At 42.9% G+C, this 18,386-nt stretch overlaps 1 long non-coding RNA gene across 1 annotated transcript; it reads right to left on the bottom strand.

The window, feature by feature from the left end:
- Positions 1 to 3,211: 3,211 nt before the first annotated feature.
- Positions 3,212 to 18,367, bottom strand: LOC133239399 (uncharacterized). The gene is made up of 3 exons (XR_009733819.1): positions 18,084 to 18,367; positions 6,123 to 8,186; positions 3,212 to 5,462 (listed from the first exon to the last, which is right to left on the bottom strand). It is a non-coding gene; the product is annotated as an uncharacterized LOC133239399 (long non-coding RNA).
- Positions 18,368 to 18,386: the final 19 nt, after the last annotated feature.

The raw sequence follows: 18,386 nt of genomic DNA, 5'->3' as shown, positions 1-18,386 counted from the left end.
GACACTGTTTCCACTGTTTCCCCATCTATTTCCCATGAAGTGATGGGACCAGATGCCATGATCTTAGTTTTCTGAATGTTGAGCTTTAAGCCAACTTTTTCACTCTCCTCTTTCACTTTCATTAAGAGGCTTTTTAGTTCCTCTTCACTTTCTGCCATAAGGGTGGTGTCATCTGCATATCTGAGGTTATTGACATTTCTCCTGGCAATCTTGATTCCAGCTTGTGCTTCTTCCAGCCCAGAGTTTCTCATGATGTACTCTGCATGGAACTTAAATAAGCAGGGTGACAGTATATAGCCTTGATGTACTCCTTTTCCTATTTGGAACAAGTCTGTTGTTCCATGTCCAGTTCACACAGTCAAAGCCTTTGGCATAGTCAATAAAACAGAAATAGATGTTTTTCTGGAACTCTCTTCCTTTTTCCATGATCCAGCAGATGTTGGCAATCATCAGAGTAATTGCCTTTTAATCTCTCCCTCCATCTCTCTATTGGCTCTACTTTCCTCTGGATTGGTTCCATTTGTGGGAAAGTCCTCTCCATGCAGTGGCTCCTGCCAGTGCTGTGCTTACTTTCTACATTGTACATTTCTGCCAGCAGAAAGAGAACTGCCCCTTCCCAGTATTTCCAGTGGGGGTGGGTGGGGGGCGACAACAACAACTCAGAATTGACTTTCATTGGACCAACTCGGATCACATGCCCTCCCTGAACTAATCACTGTGTCCAGAGAGAAGGAATATGTTAATTAGTCAAACCAAGTCACTCACCCAATCCTAGATGGGAGGGTGTTTGGGAGTTGGCATCACCTGAGTCACGTGGTTTGCCAGCCAGGGAGGAGTGGTTTCCCAAAAGAAACTGCAGTGCTATGAGATGCAACTTTTGGGGGGGAGATAGATTTCCATTACAACTGCCTTTCTGTTTCACGGAACTGACATTTTTGCCAGTTCCATAAGAACCTGTATGTTTAGAGCTTGAAAGTAAGAGTGTTAGTCACTTAGTTGGGTCCTGTGTACAACTCTTTGCAACCGCATGGACTGTAGCCTGCCAGGCTCCTCTGTCCATGGGATTCTCCAGGCAAGAATATTAGAGTGGGTTGCCATGTCCTTCTTGAGAGGATCTTCCTGACCCAGGGATCGAACCCAGTTCTCCCAATTGCAGACAGATTCTTGTCTGAGCCACCAAGGAAACCCATTTAGAGCTTAAGGATATAAAACTATCTGACTGCTGCCAATCTCACAGGACAGCTTGATGAGCTCATTGACCCACTGAACATTTACACGACCATTAGCTTATCACCAGGTCTATGCGACACCTGCTATCCTGGTGTGGGTCATGCTTTATTTGTCTCCTGTCTGTGAGCTGGTGCTGAGTTTAATTACTAAGACCTGATCTCAGGACCTTAGTCAATGTCCTTGACTTATTTCTCTAGTGTCAGGGTTCAATGACACCTGCTGCCTGAAGCCCTCTTCTTCCTAGGTCTAGAGTGTTTACCTTTGCTTTGATGATTTAGTCGCTAAGTCATGTCTGACCCTAGCTACCTCATGGACCGTAGCCCGCCAGGCTCCTCTGTCCATGGAATTTCCCAGGCAAGAATACTGGAGTGGGTTGCCATTTCCTTCTCCAGGCAATCTTCCTAACCCAGGGATGAAACCCGGAGCTCCTGTGCTGCAGGTGGTTTCCCGTATTGGAGGCAGATTCTTTACTGACTGAGCCACCAACGAAGCCCAGTAATGATTTTGTGCCTCAACTCATTTTGCTAGACTGCTCCTTTCTACTCCTTCCTACCCTTCTGAATTTGCTTTCTTTTTTTTTTTTTTTCAAAATATATTTGATGGGAGGGGAGTTGGAGGCAGTGGATTGGAGGTGGTGTTTATCTTTTTTAATAGTTATTATTTTTTGTTTAGCTGGGCCAGGTGTCAGCTGTGGCACACATGGTCTCCTGTCTCTGTTGCAGTATATGGTTCTTTCAGTTGTGGCATACGAACTTTCAGTTGCAGCATGTGGGATCTAGTGACCTGACCAGGGATCAAACCTGGGCCTCCTGCATTGGGACCGTGGAGTCTTAGCCACTGAACCATCAGGGAAGTCTGCATTTGTTTTCTGATCAGCCGGCTGGGTCAGCAGGCCTCCTGCTACACAACGTCTGGCCCACGTTAGCCATTTCCCTCACCAATCTTCAGGGATGGCTGCACTCACCCTCACCAGCGTTTGCTATCCCAGAAAAGGAATGAGATCATCCGATTGCATACACAAATAATACATCTAAGCTGGTCTATCTCATAATGAACTATCTCTAATGAAGGCCAGTCCCCAGTTTATCGTGGCACTCAGGCTGCCCTGGTGGCTCAGTGGTAAGGAATCCACCTGCCAATGCAGGAGATGTGAGTTCAATCCCTGGGCTGGGAAGATGCCTTGGAGGAGACAGTGGCAACCCACTCCAGTATTCTTGACTGCGAAAATCCCATGGTCAGAGGAGCCTGGCGGGCTATAGTCCATGGGGTCACCAAAGGGTTGGGCATGAGTTAGCCTCTGAGCATGAGCATGAAGGGCAATCTCTAAGGGGAAGACACCCTCCCTTTGCCTGTGTTACACAGAGGGAAGACCTGGAGATGAACTGATCACTACCTCTTGTGGTTACCTTTCACACACTCACAGGTTGACACGCAGTAAGTCATTGGTGTTCCCTTCCCAAATTCCATTCATTTATTAAAATCCTGATTTCCTAGCCCTTTAAGATGGTTACCCCCCATTTGGTCCTCTGCAATTTCCTGTCTTACACTCTGGAGCTGAGGAAGAGTAGTAAGAGCACTGTAGGTTTTCCTCTGAGTCACAAACTTGGGAACAAAGTATTCTTCTTGATGTCACTTGTCATTTCCTTTTTCTTTAGCATCAAAAAGTCACTCTGGTGGTCAGGTGAATTCCTGAGCAGTGACTCTTCGGGACAAGTGTTCCTTTTCTAACTCAGAGTGTTGAACCCAAGTACTTAAAGAAGTGGAAACATAAAACTTGCTCCTGTAGAGAAGCTGCTAACCTGGTCCACAAATGCAGTTTTACTCCCACTAGAATATAAAATCCATGAAGACTGGGATTTTGTTAGGCTACTATGTCTCCGGTACTTGTATATATAGGCACTTTTATGCATTCATTCATTCATTCAACAAATGCTTATTGACAATTTCCTAAACAGGGCATTATGCCAGGTGATACTTGGGATCAAAGGAATAAACGCAAGTATGTCTAGAAGGATAATTCAGCCACAATAACAGAACTGTTTTAAACAATTAAGCATTTATTGGTGCACATACATGGAAGTCCAAATTGAGATCAACTCAGGTTTGTTTTGCTCAACATTAACGATGCATGATTTTTCAGATTCATCCTAAACCTTCTTTCCCCCTTCTGGAAAAGGGGGAAAGGGGAGGGAGAGAGAGAAAGACCACAGGGTGGCTGCCAGTAACAAAGATAATAGCAGGAGAAAGAGTAAAGAGGAAGACCCTTCCCAGAGCCTTTAGCACTCTTCTTGCTTCTCAGTGGCCGTAACTGGGTCACACACCTGTTCCTGAGCCATGGACTTAACCTCATAGACGTTCAGCCCTCACCTCACACTGAGGGTGGGGAGGACTTCCCCTGAAGCAAGCGGACTGTGTTGAGGAGGGGAAGCCCTCGAAACATATAGAGGTTCTGTTGAAAAGGAAGGGACTAGGAGCTATCGGCTGAAGGAGGAGCTAGGAAGCAGCCATAGCATTCAAGTTGTAATTTATAATGAAAGTCTGCTGCTGCTGCTGCTGCTAAGTCGCTTCAGTCGTGTCCAACTCTGTGCGACCCCAGAGACAGCAGCCCACCAGGCTCCCCCGTCCCTGGGATCCTCCAGGCAAGAACACTGGAGTGGGTAGCCACTGCCTTCTCCAATGCAGGAAAGTGAAAAGTGAAAGTGAAGTCACTCAGTCGTGTCCGACTCTTAGCGACCCCATGGACTGCAGCCCACCAGGCTCCTCCGTCCATGGGATTTTCCAGGCAAGAGTACTGGAGTGGGGTGCCATTGCCTTCTCCGATAATGAAAGTCTAGAGTTTAATTAAAAAAAAAAAGTGCCTGTCAATATACCTCTACTGAGAGCTTCGCTGGTGGCTCACACAGTAAAGAGTCTGCCTGCAATGCAGGAGACCTGGGTTCAACCCCTGGGTTGGGAAGATCTCCTAGAGAAGGAAATGGCAACCCACTTCAGTATCCTTCTCTGGAGAATCCCATGGACAGAGGAGCCTGGAGAGCCCTAGTCCATGGGGTTGAAAAGAGCTGGACACCTTTGAGTGACTAACACTTCACTTCACTTCAACATATTAGCTCATGTAATTCCTACAATAATGGCAAAGTGGTAGCTCTCACTCCAGGGGTAAATCAGAATCACCCAAGCAGTGAGCCTGATTCAGAAGGTGTGGTGTGAGACTGGGACATGTGTAATCCCTAAAAGCTGCACAGGTAATCCTGATGCCCAGCCAACACTACACATCAGCACTGTAGGCAAAGCACCAGCACCCCTACAAGTGTGGGAGTAAGAATTCAGCAAAATCTCTACCCTGGAAATTGACTAAATGTCAATTGAGAGATTCTGATATATGTGCCAGAGTTCAGGGGAGGAAAAGCTCCCTCTAAGCCAGTAAGTTGGGGAAGGTTACCAGGAGACAGTGGGACCTCCAAAGATGAGGAAGACTTGAATAGAGAACCCAGGGAGCAATGTAGCCAGAAGGGCGCAGCATGAACTGGGGTGGAAGAAGACGGAACACTTGTCAAATTCACGTGTCACATTTGTCAGAGGACAGGCTGATCTCTAGTTTGTGGCCAAATTAGTACACTACAAAGGGAAGTTTTCACATTTTTGGAGTTTTCTCATCTTGAACCAATGATTGAAGAAACTGAGGTTTGTTTCCAGAACTGGGTGAATCAGTGCTATCTGATACTCCCGATACTTTGCTGAAACTATTCCCCAAGCTTCCTCTTTGAACACAAAGGGGATTTTAAGAGGCAATGATTGGGGCTTTCACATACTTGTGTTTTAAAAATCAGAATAATTGTGTGGAAAAACCCTATGAGATCACCTTTCTGCTCTACCCGAGCTGTGGTGGGGGACGAGGCAGGGGGTGGTACATAATGATCATCTCAGAGAAGCAGGTGTTTCCATTCCTTCTCAAAGCTAACACACATAAACCCAATAAAATCCAGCCAGGCTGCAAAAGTGATTAGGAGAAAGATTAGAAACAACCTTAAGAATATGGAGAACGTTTGTCAGTTGACTGGTAAGTGGATTACATTTAAAGATTCAAATAGTGACATATTCAGAATAGAGTTTCCTTTGTCAATTCCCAGGCAAGAGGCTTGGAGCTTTACTGATATCACGAAGGTGAGTCACACAGCACTGGCTCACTCCGCAGGACTCGGACAAGCGTCACCCACTCACTTTGATGGCCGCACCTTGCACATAGAAACATGAGGACAGATATTGATTAAAAAAAAAAAAAAAAAAGAACACGCCATCATTACTCACTGCTTTTAACAACTTATTTTCCTACTTTGGTATGCCTTTGCTGTTTCTACTTCTGCAGCATCTAAATTATGTTTTAGTGAACCCTACAGGAGTCTCCCTCATACTAAAGGAGTTTCTCAGAGACTTGGCAACAGACTTGCCATATGTGTCTTGGGCTGGATGCTCTTGAGGAATATTGCCTCTCCCAGGGTTCATGGGCTCTTTCTGTGTTATTATTAAATGGATTCAGTGTGAGAACTCAGAGTAGGTCAAGAGGTATTTATAGGATAGTCTTAATGCGGTAATTAGCTTCGGCAATGGAAAAAACAGAATATGTGTACACTTTTCAAGTAGGGGTCATACTATAAACTTTGTAAGAGAATGGTTATTGTCTGGGAGCTCCCAGGAAGAGACCACCAGGTCACAGAGGGCAGGACTGGTGTAAGCCAGTGAGGGCAGTGTAAGAGCTGGCTCACCTGACTCTAGCTCTGTGCCCACCCGGCTTTGGAAGATAGAAGGCGGGGTGGCAGCAAGATCAGGGATGTGCGAGAGGGCAGCCCGGGGGGCTGACGCAGAGGCATCGCTTCAGAATTAATCACGACTCACACCTGTTCAGCGCGGTGAGCCAAATCTTTCCACGGGTTCCATCTTTCCTGGTTCAAGTTGACCTCTAAGTTCAGAGAATCACTTTCCCTGTGTCAGTTTTACAGTTTTCTTTTCACGGTGAATCTGAAATCAATAATGCTGATGAGCTGGAAATGACTGCAAGCAAAATAAAATGTTTTGAAGGCATTTGGACCTTGTTTTGGCAGATGAGTTGCTTAAACCCAACCCATTCTAGATAGACCCATATGCTAAGTCGCTTCAGTCGTGTCCGACTCTGTGCGACCCCATAGACGGCAGCCCATCAGGCTCCCCCGTCCCTGGGATTCTCCAGGCAAGAACACTGGAGTGGGTTGCCATTTCCTTCTCCAGTGCATGAAAGTGAAAAGTGAAAGGGAAGTCGCTTAGTCATGTCCGACCCTCAGTGACCCCCCAGACTGCAGCCCACCAGGCTCCTCCATCCATGGGATTTTCCAGGCAAGAGTACTGGAGTGGGGTGCCATTGCCTTTTCCAGACCCATATGGGGGTCTACTAAAACTAGGTTAGAAGCAAAGGCCCAAGGAATATGAATGATGGGCATGAATATTCTTCTTCCTCCTCTTCCCCAGTGTTTTCCTGTTTCTGTTGGGTTATTTATCTGTTTTCTTAATGATACACAGGATTTTTTTTTTTTTTTTTTTTACTTCCAACTCTTTGTGACCCCATGGACTGTACAGGCCATGGAATTCTCTAGGCCAGAATACTTGAGTAGGTAGCCTTTCCCTTCTCCAGGGGATACTCCCAACCCAGGGATTGAACCCAAGTCTCCCACATAGAAGGCAGATTCTTAACAGCTGAGCCACAAAGGAAGCGATTCTCAGGATTTAAAAAAAAATATTCTGCAAATATTTTCTTATGGCCTGCGGCTTGTCTGTAACTTTGTAATGCTACTTTTGGTTGTACACATGATTTAAATTTTAATACAGTCATACTTTTTCAATCTTTTCAAGGATGAATCAACAGATTATGTATGCGCTGGAGGAGGAAGTTATCAAAGAAAATTCTTGCCAAATGACCTTTTCTCTGTAAAATAAATAGAATCAACTCTTAATAGATAGCTGCAGAGTCCTTAAGCTTCCTCCTTCAGCCAACATATACGAACTGAGTCTACAACAGATGCCTAGACCTGGGAGTTGGCCAGGTTGGGGGCATGGAGGCAGGGGATGAGATGGGATTTCATACATGGAACCCTGCCTTACTAGAGCTTATCATCAGAGGACTAATGTGTGTTAGATTGTGTAGCTTTGATATACTTCAGTAGAATCTCAGAGGAAGGAGAAATGTCGATAAGACTGAGTGATTGTATATGGACTGGATGGTGTAGTTGTTCAGTTATGTCTGACTCTTTGTGACCCCATGGGCTGTAGCCCACCAGGCTCCTCTGTCCATGGAATTCTCCAGGCATGAATACTGGAGTGGGTTGTCATTTCCTTCTCCATAAACTAAGAATCGCAGAATCTCAGAACTGAAAGGAAAAATGGAAATGGAGGCTGGACAAAGTTAAGGTCTTCCTGCCGAAGGCCTCACAGCTAGTGAGAGGCAGGATCCACACTAGAACTACAGATCCTAGGTCCAGGGTGCTGTTTTACCTGTCAGTGAAGCAAGCCATCATGTTTTCCTTTGATCATAAAACAGAGATCCGAGAGCAATGCGAAGAAAAACGAAGCAAAACAAGACAGGGCATCAGTTACAACCAAAAAAAGCCCACAACCATTTACTTTGGGCTCGCAAACTGCTAGAAGCAGCTGTTATATTCACATCAACTTGATTGTCTTATAAGGATACAGGAAATATGTTATTTTTTTTTTTCAGATGGGACAGAAAAAAGTAAAGTGGCTCAACCTGGGCCACTTTACAAGTCACAGCAAAAATGAGAGTAAATAAGCATGTGCTCTGTGTTCGATATTTTTCTCTTTATAAACCATAAAACAAACGGCCACATATATCTATAAACTGTAGTCACTTTCTTGTATCAGTTGCCTGAGTTTTGCTCTTCCACTGTCAGCTTAATTGGTTCTGATCACTCCACCTGTGGAGAAAGCATCAAATTAGCCACCAACTCAGTAACACTGAAAACAACAACCAAAAAAGAGCGATACATTGATTGCTCATAATCAAGCAATTACAGTCAGGTTTTTCCTACCTAGATACTTAGCAGCAAACACAAAAGTAAAAATCACTTTCAACTCCCTGCAAAGAGACACATCATTAATTAGGATCAATCACAAGTTTCTCTCCATCAAGAAAATGCCTCAAAATATTAATTCCTTATATCTTACTGTAGTAATAACCATATGTGGCAACTGATATTATGAGTCTATGTGTCAGAGAAATACCACAATGCTAATTACAAGAAATCTTTAGGATGTTCTCCAAAGTCAAATATAATGTTCACTGCTATCAAAAGTTTTCTTTTGATATCAAACTCCACGTTTCTCAAGGAGACTGAATTCTACTAGTGCCAGGCACACCTTGCCAAGTGTAGACAATGCAAAGAACAAGATTAACCACTGACCCTTAGACATGATGCCCTGTGTTTGTGCATGGTGAGTTGATTCTTTCATGTTCGATTCTTTGTCACCCTATAGAGTAGCCTGGCAGACTCCTTTAGCCATAGGATTCTCCAGGCAAGAATACTGGAGTGGGTTGCCATGCCCTCCTCCAGGGGATCTTCCTGATCCAGGGATTGAACCCATGTCTGGTACATCTCCAACACTGGCAGGCGGTTTCTTTACCACTAGCGCCACCTGGGAAGCCTGAGGCCCAAGTGTGGCTCCATTTGAAACACCAAGAGCCCGGGGTGTTTGCTGCTGGATGCAAAACACTAAGGGAGCAGACATGGGAAACAAGGAGTTCTGTGAAAGCTGGTGAGCAGTCACCAAAGTCCCATCAGAACTGGGTTATTAAAGACATTTTTCCAGGCAGGAGAGTGGGAAAGGCATGTGACGTAAAACAGACACCAGGGGCAAAGCAGCAATGCATGAAAGGAAAGGGTAGGTTCATATATGGTGAGCACGGTCCACGCTCAGGCTGAGAAGCAGGCTGTGGCCATACTGCCCATGGCCTTATATGCTAGGCTAACAAATGGGATGTTAACAAGTAGGTATGAGTATGTTTGGAAGATGCAGAAGGGTGGGCACGCGGAAGATCAATCTGGGAGCCAACTGTGGAAGATGCATGTTGGGGAAGGATTCCCAATCTTAGGCGACTGCCTCAGCCTAGGTGAGAAATGATGACAGCTAGGTCTGCAGCACTGGCACGGAGAAGAAGAAATACACCCCAAAAAACACTGAGAGGGTAGAATTAATCAAATTACTGTAAGGGTGGGGGGAGTGATTCCTTCTGCTGAAACTGGAAAAAAATAAGGACATCAGTATCACAGAATACAAAAGAAGGCAAAGTCAGGTGAAATAGAAAATTTTAAAAACTTCTTCATAAATAGTTGATCATGTATTTTCTGCCTGCAAAAAGGCTATTTTCAGAACATATCATTTATTCCTCCTTTTAAAAAAAAACTTACCCTAAAAGGCTTTTCTTTTTATAAAATTTGCCCTATTGGCTTTTGGTGTGCCAGAGTAAATGATCACCAATCGTGCCAAAAACTTTTGGAGCATCCTTCAACAATGGAAATCCTTAATCTTTGTACCTGAGATACTTAAGCATGAGCAAGCTCTCCTACAGTGCGCACGCGCATACACACACACACACACACACACACACACACGAAATCAATTCAAAACAAACATCATCTGCAGGAAGAGCCAAGGTATTGTTCCATGAGCTTTTAACACAAAGAAAACAAGATGAGAAGGTGGTTTCATGGCTTCTAAAATGAGTAGCTTCTGCAAGAGAGGCACCCTCAGAGGTGCCAAAAATAAGGGTGCAATGGGGAGAGCACACCTTCTTCTCTAACGTGGATGCTGCGGCGTGCTGCCCAGATTCCCTCTTCAGGACTGAGGAGCTCGTCTTCCCAGAGGCCGGGAGTGTTAGTGGTTGACAGCTTTCCACTGAATGCCTCTTAGCCCCCTTCACAGGGCAGCCCATATCTGTGGCTGATTATTTGGGACGGGGTGGGTATAAAGTTCTGGCTCCCTTGACTTAAGGCAGGGAGTGTCTCTGTAGGGTCACCCTAGCTCCAGAGCTCCTACAGGATTGTTTGATGCGTTTGTTGCAACTGTTTTGCAGCTCCTCCTTTCTCCCTCTACCCCATCCTGCTCCTGTCACCTCTCACAGGTGATGTTCCCAAGGGTAGACCCCAGTAAACCTCCCGCACAGAAATCTGAGTTCTTTTCCCAAGGACCCTAACACATGACACCTATGAGGACCACAAAGAGCCCTTCGTGATCACTAATCACAGAGAATGAAGGTGTCCCTATAAATGTATGTATTAAGTGTCCTGAGTCTCGAACAACATGAGCCACACTTCCTACTTATATTTCAGTTTATATTCTAAAGCTGACAACAGAGAGATGTTGTAAACAGCGTACAAGTGACCTAAAGGACTTTGGATATAAAGCTATTTTATTAAAAAATTATAGCAAGTACACATAAAAATGTGTATATTAAAACCAAGAACAGGAGTTGAGTACAGATGGCTAGCAGGCCTTTATCACTTGGATGCTATAAACCATAGTTGCTGGGGTTTTTTGGCTGTTTATTTTTCCCTTTCTCTTCCCCGACAAAGCTGTTCGGCAATGCTCTTTCTCTAAGGCTCCATCAATGGGGGAGGAGGGAAGAAAATCGGATATCAAAAGATGCTTGTGTCTGAGACTTCCCTGGTAATCCAGTGGTTAAGACTATGGTTCCAAGGCAGCGGGCGTGGATTTGATCCCTGGTCTGGGGACTAAGATCCTATATGCTCCGTGGCCAAAACAAACAGAAAGATACGTGTGTCCCTGCTGCCACCTAATGGTTCTCTGAGCATTACCATCTCAATTGTGTGCTGCTGCTAAGTCACTTCAGTCGTGTCCGACTCTGTGCGACCCCATAGACGGCAGCCCACCAGGCTCCCCCATCCCTGGGATTCTCCAGGCAAGAACACTGGAGTGGGTTGCCATTTCCTTCTCCAATGCATGAAAGTGAAAAGTGAAAGTGAAGTCGCTCAGTCGTGCCAGACTTTTAGCGACCCCATGGACTGCAGCCCACCAGGCTCCTCCGTCCATGGAATTTTCCAGGCAAGAGTACTGGAGTGGGGTGCCATTGCCTTCTCCGAATAAAATGGCTAAATGTGACCATATCAAACTACAGACCACTAGTCTTACTGTGGCTAAACTCTGGGGCTCATTCTGGCTTCTGGAAAAAGTCATGCTGTCTCCATTTTCCTCTTTACATCTGGGAATGTATACCCACCTACCTACCGCCCATTGTTGTTAGGTCTAAGTATCCTTTATTTTTTTTTTAAAAGATTGTTTTATTATCCACTGTGCGATTAAAGTTATGTGGACTGTACCAGCTTTTTCCTGCCTTTTTTTGCGATAAGCTTTTTCTAAGATAGATAAACAGGCAACATGAATCTGGGAGTGGGAAACACCCAGATAATAAGGGTACCTTCAGGGGCTGTGATGCAGATGAATCCCATTAACTCTGGTTTTAAAAGACTATCTTAAGACCACTGATGGAGGCTATATATAAGAAAGCCACACAGAACTAAAAAAATTTAAAAAGCTCCTGTCACCACATCAGAGGGCAAGGCCCATTGGACTCTCTCCTGCCTGTGGGGAAGTCAAAGCAATTCTTTCTCAAGTTTTCCTTCCTGACCTTCAAGGGGCTCCGGTGACTGCTTCCGCCTCCACTGCCCACACCTTTCTGCTAAGCTGTGACCCATCCAGCTTTCTGCGGCCTTCTGTTTCTGACAATCACATAAGCTTTTGAATTCTCGTGTGTTACTTCCGAGCTTGCTAAACTGCTGCTGGCTCCTAGATTTCCCCTCACCTATCCTGTCTGCTGCTTTTTCCCACCACCCCCCTTCAACACACGCAACGCATGCCGAAACTATTCTAACTACTCTGTGAACACTGTTTTCCATCTTTTGAAAATTTTGAAACACAATTCTCCAACCACATCTGAAAGACTGGTACCATGAGCAGAAACATACATCCTCCACAACGACTGTTAAATATTTTGCCATGTTTTAATTCTTTATCTGTCCATGTGTGTGTGTGTGTATATACACAAAATGAGTTTCCCAACGTTTTATATAATTCTTTGATGGAACCATTTGAAGGTAAGTCATAGATGTAATGGTACTCGGTCCCTAATTACCTGAATAGGACATTCTCCTAAGTAACTTAATTCCACAGTAATAAAATGAACCGTAATTCAGTATCAACAGATATCCAGTCTATAAAGAAACTTCCTAAAGTGTCCTCAAATATTCTTTCATAGCTTCATTTTTCCACACCAAAACCCAATCAAGACTTACTCACTGCATTTAATTATTGCATCTTTTGTCTCATAATCTAGAGCAGTACTCCACTCTTCTTAATGACAGTACTTTTCTGAAGGATTTAGGCCAGCTTTTGTAAGCTACAAATTCTGAATCTGATTCCTTCATCATGGTCATTTTGATTGTTTTTCTCTCCCTGTATTTCATATAAACTAGAATTTGGGTCAAAAGGCTTCACTATATTTAAGTTAAGCATCTTGGGCAATGTTTCTTCATAGGTAACGCTGTTTACTTCATTTCAGCTCAGTCGCTCAGTCATGTCCGACTCTCTGTGACTCCATGGACTGCAGCACACCAGGCCTCCCTGTCCATCACCAACTCCTGGAGCTTGCTCAAACTCATGTCCATTGAGTCAGTGACACCATCTAACCATCTCATCCTCTGTTGTCCCCTTCTCCTCATGCCTTCAATCTTACCCAGCATCAGGGTCTTTTCAAATGAGTCAGTTCTTTGCATCAGGTGACCAAAGTATTGGAGTTTCAGCTTCTGCATCATTCCTTCCAAAGAAATCCCAGAGCTGATCTCCTTTAAAATGGACTGGTTGGATCTCCTTGCAGTCCAAGGGGCTCTCAAGAGTCTTCTCCAACACCACAGTTCAAAAGCATCAATTCTTCGGCACTCAGCCTTCTTCACAGTCCAACTCTCATATCCATACATGACCACAAGAAAAACCATAGCCTTGACTAGACGGACCTTTGTTGGCAAAGTCAAGTCTCTGTTTTTCAATATACTATCTAGGTTGGTCATAACTTTCCTTCCAAGGAGTAAGTGTCTTTTAATTTCATGGCTGCAGTCACCATCTGCAGTGATTTTGGAGCCCCAAAAAATAAAGTCTGACACTGTTTCCACTGTTTTCTCATCTATTTCCCATGAAGTGATGGGACCGGATGCCGTGATCTTCGTTTTCTGAATTTGAGCTTTAAGCCAACTTTTTCACTCTCCACTTTCACTTTCATCAAGAGGCTTTTTAGTTCCTCTTCACTTTCTGCCATAAGGGTGGTGTCATCTGCATATGTGAGGTTATTGATATTTCTCCCAGCAATCTTGATTCCAGCTTGTGTTTCTTCCAGTCCAGCGTTTCTCATGATGTACTCTGCATGTAAGTTAAATAAACAGGGTGACAATATACAGCCTTGACGTACTCCTTTTCCTATTTGGAACCAGTCTGTTGTTCCATGTCCAGTTCTAACTGTTGCTTCCTGACCTGCATACAAATTTCTCAAGAGGCAGATCAGGTGGTCTGGTATTCTGATCTCTTGAAGAATTTTCTACAGTTTATTGTGATCCACATAGTCAAAGGCTTTGGCATAGTCAATAAAGCAGAAATAGATGTTTTTCTGGAACTCTCTTGCTTTTTCCATGATCCAGCGGATGTTGGCAATTTGATCTCTGGTTCCTCTGCCTTTTCTAAAACCAGCTTGAACACCAGGAAGTTCACAGTTCACATATTGCTGAAGCCTGGCTTGGAGAATTTTAAGCATTACTTTACTAGCGTGTGAGATGAGTGCAATTGTGTGGTAGTTTGAGCATTCTTTGGCATTGCCTTTCTTTGGGATTGGAATGAAAACTGACCTTTTCCAGTCCTGTGGCCACTGCTGAGTTTTCCAAATTTGCTGGCATATTGAGTGCAGCACTTTCACAGCATCATCTTTCAGGATTTGGAATAGCTCAAGTGGAATTCTATTACCTCCACTAGCTTTGTTCATAGTGATGCTTTCTAAGGCCCACTTGACTTCACATTCCAGGGTACAACAGACTGGTTCCAAATCAGGAAAGGAATATGTCAAGGCCGTATATTGTCACTGTGCTTATTTAACTTATATGCAGAGTACATCCTGAGAAATGCTGGACTGGATGAAGCACAAACTGTGATCAAGATTGCTGGGAGAAATGTCAGTAACCTCAGATACACAGATGATACCCCACTTACGGCAGAAAGTGAAGAAGAACTAAAGAGCCTCTTGATAAAAGTGAATAAGGAGAGTAAAAAAGTTGGCTTTAAATTCAACATTCAGAAAACGAAGATCATGGCGTCTGGTCCCATTACTTCATGGCAAATAGATGGGGAAACAGTGGCAGACTTTATTTTTCTGGGCTCCAAAATCACTGCAGATGGTGACAGCAGCCATAAAATTAAAAAGACGCTTGCTCTTTAGAAGAAAAGTTATGACCAACCTAGACAGCATATTAAAAAGCAGAGACATTATTTTGCCAACAAAGGTCCATCTAGTCAAAGCTATGGTTTTTCCAGTAGTCATGTATGGATGTGGAGTTGGAGTATAAAGAAAGCTGAGCCCTGAAGAGTTGATGCTTTTGAACTGCGGTGTTAGAGAAAACTCTTGAGAGTCCCTTGGACTGCAAGGAGATTCAACTAGTCCATCCTAAAGGATATCAGTCCTGAATATTCACTGGAAGGACTGATGCTGAAGCTGAAACTCCAAAACTTTGGCCACCTGATGCAAAGAACTGACTCATTTGAAAAGACCCTGATGCTGGGAAAGATTGAAGGTGGGAGAAGGGGATGACAGAGGATCAGATTGTTAGATGGCATCAACGAGTCAATGGAAATGAGTTTGAGTAAACTCTGGGAGTTGGTGATGGACATGGAGGCCTGGCATGCTGCAGTCCATGGGGTTGCAAAGAGTCCAACACAACTTAGCGACTGAACTGAACTTACTGAATGATTTAATAATTGATCATAGTCATTATTCTTTTAATGTCAAGACTGACTCATCTTTGGCCAATGCAGTCCCCTCAAGCTGGGTTCTGTGAGTTTTTGATTTGATCCTAAGAGTTTGGGGGCACTTCCTTGTTTTCTGGCAAGATGTTCCAGGCTCACGTTTGCACTGTTGTATTTTTCTGGCCTGAGACCCTAACTCTATCATTTCTCCAAAAAATACTGTTTCTTTCATAGGGAGTGGTATTTAGATATCAAGATATGGGCACACTCCACTAGGGTAACATTACTTCTAAAATATAGAAATATATATTCAAAATTCAAATTTAACACCAGAGGACTTTTAACAAAAAAATTTCTTTTATTTTTTCCCTCTTATTTAATATTTTTTCCCTCTTATTAGAGTTTTAACTAACAAAACTTACTATTCACTTTATCTAGAGTAGACATAAAAGTTTTAAAATTATCTTACCTTATCAATACTACTATTAGCAATAAATCTGTGATGTTTGAGACTTTTTTGTTTCTGTTCTTTTTACCCTCAGAATATATTCTTGAGAAAATATGAGTACAGTTAAACTGAGAAAATAGGGGTACATTTAAACATCACTTTCAAATAGATCTGAAGAACTTTGATGACTCTGTTATTTCTGATCCTTTAAAAAGCTTAGACTATCATCTTTTCAAACTGAACGAGTCCTTGTTTTCTGTTTTTAGTGGCATGCCTTCTGTTCTCTGGTGGTACACGTGAAATACAGAATGGCTGAAAATGTACATCCTAAGACTGGCAAGACAATGCGGATTTCACTGAACAAATCAGGATTGCTACGACAGGTGAGCAACTGCATTCATCAGCAAGGTTGTTTATCCATCAAACTTAAATGGATGATACCATCTAAGAGTCATCCCAGGATATGTTCTGAATTGACTGTACCCCCCAAAATACTCAATAGGCAGAAAAAGTCAGTAGCTTGCCCTGTAACAAATCCACATGTAAACATTCAAAACACCTATGATGATTAAAAAGGGCAAAGGTTATAGTTATTATTACTATGTGCACATCTCTCATCACATTAGGCATCTGTATAGATAGCAAAAATGTAGGAAAATTTGGGGCTACTTTAGTGAAGGGATATAATAAAAGCTAAGCTAAAGAATGCAACCTCCAATTTAACCAACATGTATTAATGTATGAATTTAGTGCATAGTTTTACGCTCTGCAAAGAGTTAGTGCATTCCAAAGGCATGGCTATGCTTTAATTTTCTTTAGGAGTGAAAGGAAATAGCTGTGGCATCTTTAAATTTTATTTACTTACTGAGTTCAATAAAATAAATACCAGGTTTAAAGAACTAGAGGTTTTAGATATTGTTCTTTTTATAAAATAAACATGATTAAATTTTGAGTCAGAATGTTTTAAGAAAAATCTGACACTGAAAGAGGATTTTGACACTTCAAAGGAGGTGGTAAGTCAGAACACCTATTTGAAGTAGTAGGCTTAGTCAAAGCTTATACTTGCTTCAGTTTTGTCTTTAAAAACACACCAAATCATAGTGAAAAATAAATGAATACGTGTAGAATTTACAATGCTGCCTGGCACACCAACTGTCATCTCTTTGTGAGAACTAATAACATTCAATGTAACCTTTCTTTCCAAATATACTCTATGTTGCACAGAAGGAGAGATTAAAATCAGTCCTAAAAACAAAAAGTTATCAAAAACCTTTATTGGAGCTTATACATATTTTCCTATTCTCTGATCTAGGGGGTTCATGAAGAGTTCTTATGTGACAAACTTACACAGCTGTGAAGTTTATTTTCAAGGAAGGTCCTCCTGGCATTAGTTCTTCAAATATACAATTAAGAGCAACTGTCAAAAACTACATCGTGTTTTTAACATATTTTTAATAAAGTGCATCCCCTCTGGTTTGTCTTCCCTCTTCATTCCAGCTACACCTGGCTGCCCTCTACAGCAATTTCAATTCTTACAAGTTGACTGCCACAAACCTGACCTAGTTTCATCTCTACAGGTTCTCTGACTCAATGAGGGATGTGTGTGTGTGTACAAAACAAAACAGGGAACTTTCTTTCCTGGCATTTATAGAGCCTCTTAGTGTCTCAGGTCTTTTTAGTTTTTTTTTTTTTTTTTAAATTGGAAAAAATTACATGTGTATAGGGGAAAGCTTAAAAGTAGGAAGGATAATCAGTGAAAACATTTGGGTTCCACTCCAAATCTCTAGATAGATTTGTATATCCGTCCAACAGTATATATTATTACACTTAATACACGTTTTTAAACATTAAGTGCTTACACAATCTGCTTATATTTAAGATTATAAGAGACTGTTCCCTTGCGAGTGGCATTAACGTACATAACTTAATTAAAACCAGTAAATGCTTATAAAACAGTTTTTTTTTTTTTAAATGGTACGAAAGGCCTTTGTTCACAACAGTAAACGGAAAAGGGGAGGATACACAGCTCTTGCTCCTGGGGAGGTACACAGCCTGTGTAACCGCCCTCGAAAAGTCAAAATCGGTTTTAAATAATCTAATCTACTGTCCAATAGGTTCTGCCACAATCTAATCAGCTTTCTGTTGCCCTTAAGACTTTTACTATTCTATTAATATGAAGCAGTGGTTCTCACACTCGAGCGGACAATGGTATCCCCTAGAAGGCTTACTGAAACAGGCTGCTGCGCCCATCTTCAACGTTTCTGATTCAAAGGTCTGAGGTGGGTGTTGAAAGTATGTATTTATAGTGCATTATTTTTGCAATAAATTATAAATTACTGTAAAAAATAAATACCAGGCAATGCTGATGGTGCTGGGACCAAATTCTGAGAACCAGCCTCTACGATGAATACTGTATTAAACCCGGTTCTTTCCGCCACTCAGCACCCTGAAACCTCAGGATTTGCCCGACTGCGCCCACACCTAAAACAACGAACGGATTCCCCATTCCAAGCCGGAACTAAGATAAGACGAACCTACATCCGGCGCCTGGCGCATCCCAGTACGTCATTTCCTACCTATGAGAACCCCGCCCTTTCCCTTTCCCCTTCCCCCTCCCCCTCTCCGCCGCGGTCCACTTCACGTCCCTGACGTGATT

The sequence above is a fragment of the Bos javanicus genome, chromosome 26 (assembly GCF_032452875.1).
Source record: "Bos javanicus breed banteng chromosome 26, ARS-OSU_banteng_1.0, whole genome shotgun sequence".
Taxonomy (NCBI): domain Eukaryota; kingdom Metazoa; phylum Chordata; class Mammalia; order Artiodactyla; family Bovidae; genus Bos; species Bos javanicus.
The sequence above is the reverse complement of the archived record's forward strand: the minus strand, read 5'-3'. Positions and strand labels throughout refer to the sequence as shown.